The sequence below is a fragment of the Alosa alosa genome, chromosome 6 (assembly GCF_017589495.1).
Source record: "Alosa alosa isolate M-15738 ecotype Scorff River chromosome 6, AALO_Geno_1.1, whole genome shotgun sequence".
NCBI lineage: Eukaryota > Metazoa > Chordata > Actinopteri > Clupeiformes > Clupeidae > Alosa > Alosa alosa.
Window position 1 is genome coordinate 31,439,933 of NC_063194.1, and position 8,933 is coordinate 31,448,865.

Genomic DNA, 8,933 nt, shown 5'->3' on the forward strand with positions numbered 1-8,933 from the left:
TTTGACGTTAATCATTCCTATGATGTATTGCTATTGTCTATCCAAAGTAAAATACCTGTTTCGAAGTTAACTGATGGTCAAATCAACCAAAACTCTGATTGTTTGCACCTCCAAGTGGTATGTGACGTAGGTCTGTGACGCGAGTTTGTGTGAAAGAATAGTAGTAGGAAGGTGCGTTTGGCATTCATAGAAGAATGACCATGGGCATTGCAATCGCTGTGGTTTGGGGCACCCCCACTTTTCCTGAAACACAATTGCATTCCCCCCACTTTTTAAGAGATTCATTTTAAACTAAAACCTGGAGGCACAGAGCCCTTTAATACACGTGATAGCAGTGGAGTACACTAGCCTGACGAGCCAGACGCACATTAAAATGTAGGGTCTGGGGACTCACCGTTGGCAGTGCTCAGTCTGACGGGCGGGATAATCGGTTGTCTTTCAAATTTCCTCTGCACGCAATAGGACAGCGCTACAACTCATGAGTCCCATGCGTTTTCCCACCAGCGGAGCTAGTTGACTAGTTCAAACTTTTGCCAACTGACAAAAAGCTTAACTCGTGTCCGCCAACAGCAACATCCATCTTCTTTGTTTGCAAGTAGCAGGGAATTAATACCATACTGCTGCAACTCTGCCATCAATCATTATTTTAAGCCCGCCTAACGTCTCTATAGACAATGTGATTGGCCCTACCGAAGTTGAATTTTTCCAGCTCGCAAGCCAACGGAGAGTTGCTAGACTAGCCCGGGCAGCAAATTACATTTGGGTGCTAGGGTGCGTCTAGATTTCTAGGCTAGGAGTGCACTGCATGACTTGAAACATCCCATCCATCATAAATCAGGTGTTCCAGTATTGCTGCAGGCATTTTTTAAAGTTCACTTATAGGATTAGTGACAGTGTTCACTAATTGCTTTCATGAAACAGCATTCTTTAATGTTGTGCAGTTAGAGCCTTGCCTTGTTTACCTGTGTTTCCTTGTCTCTGCTTTTTCAGAGGATTCTGAATTTTTAAATTGAACTCTCAGCTGCAAAATAACCCTCCTCTGGTCTCAGCTCATTCAATTTGCAGGTCAACTAGAGCCAGTCAGCCAGCAACACATCTCAAAAACGTTGGAACGGTCGGGGACAACAAAAAGACTGAAAAAGTTAAGTGATGATAAAGAGGGAAAAAGTAGGAACATTTCACAATGAATAGGTTAGCTTACACCATGATGGAGTATAAAAAGAGCAGTCCAGAGAGGCAGAGTCTCTCAAAAGTAATGATGTGGAAGTATTCATCCCCGTGTGGGCAAATAATGAAACCATATAAGGATAATGGCATCCAATTCATAATGAACATATATTTTCCAAAAAACAATACAATCTCTTTCCTTCAACAGTTGATACATTGTCTATGAACTATTCTCAATTAACCCTTAAACAGGCAACGTGCACCAGGAGATACATACTTTTTAGCATCCTGTGGGGGGCATTTCTAAAAACAAATTCCAAATCAAGTTATGATTTATCAAAAGTCCTGTCTCTTATCAGTCTCTAGGTCACATGACTTGGTTCAGGTTGTTTGTCATTATGTAGGAACTAATGATGAAGATGAGGATAATCCGGCAGAATTGAGAGATAGAACTAGAGAGCTCAAGTACCTATGCTTTGTGTGACACCTGATGTGTGCACAACATTTCAAAACTTTTTTGACCATGTTAACCACCTTAAAAAAAGGAAAACGCTTTGAGACAAAACTAAGATCGGAATAATAATAATAATAATAATCCTTCCAAAAACAATAGGGCCTTGCGCCCTTCGGTGCTCGGGCACTAAATATGTTCAGTGTATTAGCAGTAACCTTATAAGAGCAGAATAGACATGGATATGCAGTATGAACAATGTATGGACAACATGTACAGATATGTTCATCACAATAACCGTATAGGCCTTTTGGAATGTCCTTGTGGTAATATGTGTCCTTTCACAGAACAGGGCGTTCTTTTTCATGCAAGATATGTAGACCCTACATTAATTAACACTGTCACTAATACCAAGTGAACTTTAAAAACTGCTCTTGGCAATATTGGAAAATCCTTGAAGCGGAAAAAGATCAGATGTCAAAGCCAGAATGAACATGTATAAAAGGGCTGTTTGTCTGTTCTCTCATCACTCCTGACCTGCTCTGAGAAGCATCAGTACTGTTAGCCTCCACTCACAATGGCAGCCACCTTCTCCAGCCGTGTCTCCATGTCCTCCGGATCATCCATCGCAGGGGGATGTCTGGGCTCTCCCTGTCCGGAGGTGGAGCTCGTATGAGCGTCATGCGGGCCGGCAGTGTCTACGGTGGAGCAGGAGGATCTGGAGTTCGCATCTCCAGTGCCGGCGCCGGGTTTGGTGGTGGCGCTGGATTCGGCGGTGGCGCAGGGTTCGGGTTCGCTGCTGGCGGTGGCGGCGGCTTCAGCATGGCCACTGGTGGTGGAGCTTTCGAGGCCGTTGTTGCCAACGGGAAATTCACCATGCAGAACCTGAACGACCGTCTGGCCTCCTACCTGGCCAAGGTGCGCACCCTGGAGAAGGCCAACGCCGAGCTGGAGCTGAAGATCAGAATGTTCCTGGAGGCTAAGATCGCCCCTGCTGCGCATGACTTCTCTGGCTTCATGGTTACCATCAATGACCTCCAGGCCAAGGTGGGTGTTGGGATGTCTCAGTGCAGAAACTCACAGTTTAGGCTACAGTTATTTTTATTTTTACATGCGTACTGTAGGCTATGATGCATGGATTTGATGAACGTGTACAGTTCATGTAACATGTACGTAGTTTCATTACCTGTTGCAGGATCTAATCTAAAATCTCCTGGCTTCTTCTTATAATCTTTTCTTTTTACTTTTTCAAGAATGAATGTGACTCTACCCGCTTAACGTACAGACATGTTGAAATAACCGTTGTGTAGGTCTGGAGTTGGACAAGAGAGTTATTATTATTCAGATTTTTTAAAAAGTTTATACTTTTTGAGAAATAAGGGAGTAAAAATGTTAAAATGCTAATTTTCCCCCCATAGACTTGAATGGAGGCTGTGATGTCATAATGACCTAAAGCCAGCTGCGTCCGTTAAGCTCCCAGAGTAGTTCCCGGCTAATCACCTGTAAATTTCTATTTAAATGTAAATGGAGAACCGAAGTCACAATTCCAACATAAGGAAGCAGCATGAGACTCCCGTCATAATCGTCATGAGGACATTCCTTCCAAATGGCCCTATCACGTCTTTGAACTGACATCATGAGGGCGTGTTTTAGCTCGTGCAGCTCGTGGAAGGCAACTGCAAGATCTGTCTGCAGGCTAAGACTCCCGCGATATTTTAAGGTCATGTGACATGGTGTCACGGTGGTAAGTCCCTACCCGGCTGACAGAAGTCGGACAGAATTTCTAACCAGCAAGCATTGCGTCCATCCCAGTATGCATTGTGTTCAACCCAGCATGCATCACATCAAGTCAGATCTGCACAGATCTGCCTCAAATCGAACACGCCTACTGTCTCAGCTCTCCCTGAACTACATATCCTGTTTAAGGGTTTCCCGTGTGTCAAAATAATAGTCACAGCCATATCTCATGCTTTGCACATTATATCTTCAGAACGGCTTGACGCATATGCTTCAAATTTCGTACAAGTGTTTGTATGGACTCAAAGATGAAGTGATGTTGGAGGTCAAAGGTCAAGTTCAAAAACACAACAAAATATCTGAAGGCCTTGACACACAAGGTTTTTTGGTACGAGGGTTTGTATGAACCCAAAGATTAAGTGATTCAATGTTTTTTTTTTTCAGGAATCTCCCACCAACATTAAGCCATCAGCTTTCCATCCGCTACTGTAATTCCTCAGGCATTACATTTCTAGTTTTCTTTATTGGGGGCCAAGCAGCGAAGCTGCGAGGACCTCATTGTGTTTCTACGTTTTCCTATTATTATTATTATTATTATTATATGCAATGGGAGTCTATGGCAGCCCATAGAACCGTATGATAAAAAGTTGGGAAATTTGGCACACTGACTGGGGACGGTCCCATGATTCATGTCACCAAGTTTCATGTCGGCAACTCGAACCCTCTAGCGCCACCAACAGGCCAAAGTTGGACGTACGTTCATGCACGTAACTTTTGACCTGTTGGTCCGACTTTCAAAAGTCAGGTATTGTTGGAATCCTTGGACCAAGCTGAGTTCAACGCATCCTATGACGTCATTTTCCGCCATGATGGATTTTCCGCCATTTTGGATTTCATCAAAAACACTTAAAATGTATCAGGGGTCACATACTTTCTCTGATTCCCACCAAATTTGACACAGATCATCTTCAGACCAAGCCTCACTTCGGAAGTATTACCGTTCGCCCGTAAAAGCCAATCAAAATTTGCGGCGAAGCCGCCAAACAGGAAGTGAGCTCATATCTTAGCAACCCTTGCATGTATCAAAACCAAACTTGGTACATTGACTCATGACCCCATCAGGAGGACCCTCAAGAAATTGGTGACCTTTGACCTCTAGGGGGCGCTGTAATTCACAAACATGCCTTTTGGCCTGTAGCTGCTGCTGTGCTTAGAATTAAATTGTACTAGTGGTGTCTGGTAATACTGTGAAAGGTCCTTAGGTCAACTGAGGGCAACTTGTCACATCAATATAATTTATTCGGCCGCCATATTTGATTTGATCAAAAACACCAACAATTTCGCACAGGTCACAAATTTCATCTGATCTTCACCAAAATTGGCACAGACCATCTTCAGACCATGCCTTGTCACTTCATTTATTTCTGTAACAATTGATAGAAGCGTTCGCCCGTCACATCCAATCGAAATTTGTGGCGAAGCCGCCAAACAGGAAGTGAGCTCATATCTCAGCAATCGTTGCATGTATCAAAACCAAACTTGGTACATGGACTCATGGCCCCATCAGGTGAATGCCGAAGAAATTGTGTGACCTTTGACCTCTAGGGTCACTGCAATTAGCAAAAATTCATTTTGCCTTGTAACTTTTGACGTGCTAGACGTGAAACTTGCTTTGACAGCTTGCCATGGTTACTCCGGCCTACCTGCTTGGCCCCCTCATTGCTGCTTGCAGCTATATTTATTTTCTTTTTTGCTTTAAGATTATGGCCATCATCGGTTTTAAGGGGGGAGCTGTGCTGGGTATTGAAAACGCCAAACTGGCTGCCGATGACTTCAGAGTCAAGTGAGTTTTAGCTCTAAATACTACTAAATGGTTTATCAAATTGTTTTCCATTATCAGCAAAAAGGTTGTTTGGGGAGCTGTTGCAACCATAGAGGTTAAAAACCTAGATAATACATGAACGTACTTCAATAGCGTCACCATCTTGCTGGAGGCAACAATCAAGCAGTAAATCACTGGAGGCCAATGGAGAAACAGGTGTCTCTTATTGGAAATCAGACAGGTGTCTCTGATTGCCAGCAAGTGTTGCCCATAGACAGTATGGTGTTGCCACCAACAATAAGGCGACCGCGTTGGCATTGCCACCTAATAGAACTCGACGGACATTGCGGTATCTAGGTTTGTAATATCTATGGTTGCGACAGCACTGTGCCACCATGACAGAAAAACTGTCTGATTTAAGGTCACAACGCCCTCTACAGGAGCGTATGCATATGTGGCCAGATGCAGAAACACATGCAGCCAGTGCAAACACATTCACTCACCCCCAGCATAGTGTCCTGTCCTGTTTATCTTGACCTCTTCATTTAGACTAAATGCTTTTTACATTTCAGATTTGAGGCAGAGCAGGCCACTCGTCTGTCTGTGGAGGCTGATATCGCTGGACTCAAGAGGGTCCTGGATGACCTCACCCTCTCCAAATCCGACCTCACCATGCAGATCATGGCCATTCAGGAGGAGCTCGCCTTCCTGAAGAAGAACCACCAGGAGGTCTGTTGCTTTACAAACATTTCCTTGTATATATGTCCTTGTGGTCCAGACTACAGCTTTTTTCTATTCACTTGCTTGGAACGTGCCACTTGTATAAAGTTTCAATATAATCCTCTTAGTCGTTATCATCATCTTAACCATCCACCTGATGTCTTCCTCAGGATCTCCTGGCTCTTCGCGCACACGTCGGCAGCACAGTAAACGTAGAGGTGGAGGCTGCTCCTCAGGAGGACCTCATGGCAGTGCTGGCCGGCGTCCGTGAACACTACGAGGCTGTGGCCGTCAAGAACAGGAAGGAACTGGAGGGCTGGTTCCAGGCGAAGGTGAGTAGGCCTAGGGCTACACCTGCTCAACATGGATCAAAATGTGATCAGAACAAATCAGAGTTAGTAGGCGAATAAAAACAGTTATCCAAGTCAATTAGCCTAACCGTTTTCATACAAATTTGAATATTATATATTATATGGGACTTCAAAAACAACAAAGGCAACTCCCAGTCACATTGTTGCGTTTTCTTTCCCACGTCCAGACGGAAGCGCTCAGCAAAGAAGTCCTCACAAGCACAGCTGTCCTCCAGACGTCCTCGTCAGAAGTCACGTCCATCAAGAGCACAGTGCAGGCACTTCAGATCGAGCTGCAAGGCCTCATCAGCATGGTGAGTGGACACTTAAAGGGACACCGGGCAAGCCTGATGTTTTTTCTCTACGAAACTTGTGGTGTCAAATTATAATGAACTGATTCAAACTCAGAAGAATTGTGACAAAGCAACAGAATACTGCAGAAGGTGTAGCTTTAATCCAATACAGAGCATAGGTTCATGAAGACAGCTGCTTCTGACTTTCTGTACATGGTTCTTATACCTTCTCATGTCGTCACTTGTTTGTGTGAACTCAGAATAGAACAGAGCTCCTATGTCCTCCTTACCTCTTTTGGTAATACATATGTGCCTAGGTATTTATTCTATTTCTACAAAGGACCTTTGACCCTGGCTAAACAACTGCTAGGGATGTCCAGTCTCTTCTATGCATTCATATCCTGATAGGTAAACCTCTGGGCCCCAAGCTTGTGCATACCTTAACTATATTTACCCCTGCTATTTGTTTTACCACATGGATTTCAAACAGTATCCTAATGTACAGAACATCTTTTAGTACAACTACAGAATATCCTATCACGAAACTTACAAAAAGTCACCACAAACTCTCCCTCGCTCGGTCTGAAGCTCTTTTCCTTTTCTTTGCATCTTCCGTCAAGGGTTTTCGCTGCTTCTTAGCCGGCTCTGCCATTATACACATGTTTGCAACAATCGCTAGCGTTTCGTTAGCCTGCCTCTGTGATGTAAACTGATCCTGCTTCGGTCGGCGGGTAGGATACACCGAACTTGCAAGTGGGATATTCTTCCTACAGGCAGTAGGGGCGGGCGAGAGAGCCTTCATTCGCCCCATAATGAGTCATTTAACTATATACCGACTTACGAAGATGATTAATTAACACGAAAACGTTGCCTGGTGACCCTTTAAACGGTGTCTTACTCATTTGTAGGCCTAGTGCCTAGTATATAGCTAATTATTGCTTTATAAGTTCAAGAACTATTTGTTTTAGGCAGTGGGCCTATAGGCTACCCCCAATGGAATTGCAATATTAAGATTAGTAATAGCAATGGTATTGATAAAGTGGGATGTAACAACTCTTTTAGCCTAAATGACTTACTGAGGTGTTTTCTTCTTATTTTTTGTCTTAGAAAGCGTCCATGGAAGTCACCCTGGCAGAGACACAGACGCGCTACACTAGCATGCTGGGCGGCTTCCAGGTACAGGTGAGCAGCCTGGAGGAACAGCTTGGTGCCCTCCGCGGAAACCTTGAGCGCCAGGGCTACGAATACTCGACCCTGCTGGACATCAAGACCAGACTGGAGCTGGAGATCGCCGAGTACAGAAGACTGCTCAACGGAGACGCATACGTGGCCTCTTCGTACTCGTAAGTAGACAACCACATTTGAATTAAAGCACAATTGATTAAACTCAATACCAAAACACTCTTGGTGACCACTGTCTCTCTTCTTTCTGCTAGAACCATATCGTCTTCATCATCATCAACATCATTATCGGCATCATATTCGGCATCGGCAGCGACAGAGGCATCCGCAGCAGCAGCGGCAGCAGCAGCAGCAGAGGCAGCAGCAGCCGCAGTGGCAGCAGCAGAGAAAGCAGCAGCAGCAGAGGCAATCGCAGCGGCAGAGGCGGCAGCAGCAGCAGAGGCAATCGCAGCGGCAGAGGCGGCAGCAGCAGCAGAGGCAATTGCAGCAGCAGAGGCAGCAGCAGCGGTGTCCGTATCCACCACACGTACCAGAGTGGTGACAGTGGTGGAAGAGGTGGTTGATGGAAAGGTGGTGTCCTCATCCTCCTCCTCCTCCATCATTGCATAAAGAGGTGGAAACTACTGATCCACAAATTACCTGTTGATTCACCTGAGCACAAGGCAGGTTTTACCCTGCAGTTTGTCTCAGGTTATCTGTAATGTCAAGTCAGAAAAACTACCAATAAAACAAGAGCCCACTAACATTATCATTCTCTGTGTGCATCTTTATATGTTGAGTTGACTAAAGAAAAACTGAAAATCAACAATACAATACGGATACGGATAGCCGGGCTGGCCCTATACCATAAGCGTCAGGAAGGATGGATGGTAGAAAGAGGCCAGGAGGGACTGAAACGGCCAGGTAGATGCTGCTAAATGTGCAAAGCTTCTAGATTAGGCCTACAGACAAAAGTGGCAACTGGTAAAGAGAGATATAGGCAATGATTATTAGCAGTAATTGGGCTAATATTGGACTTTTGTAGTGTTGTCAAGCTATTTGCAAGCAACATATTAAACTAGAAATGCAATTCCAAGGAATTACCAGTGCATGAAAATGCTAAAGTTGTGATGTAAAATATCATGTATAGTTAAAACAGATAATACAGAGATGGTTACTACGGTGATGCTAGGATAGACATGGTGGTTGCATAGCTTAATAAAAGTTGATAG

General features: G+C 44.4%; 1 pseudogene; it reads left to right on the forward strand.

Annotated features, from left to right (window-relative positions):
- The first annotated feature begins 2,195 nt into the window (after nt 1-2,195).
- LOC125296701 lies at nt 2,196-8,454 on the forward strand (annotated as a pseudogene).
- Nucleotides 8,455-8,933: the final 479 nt, after the last annotated feature.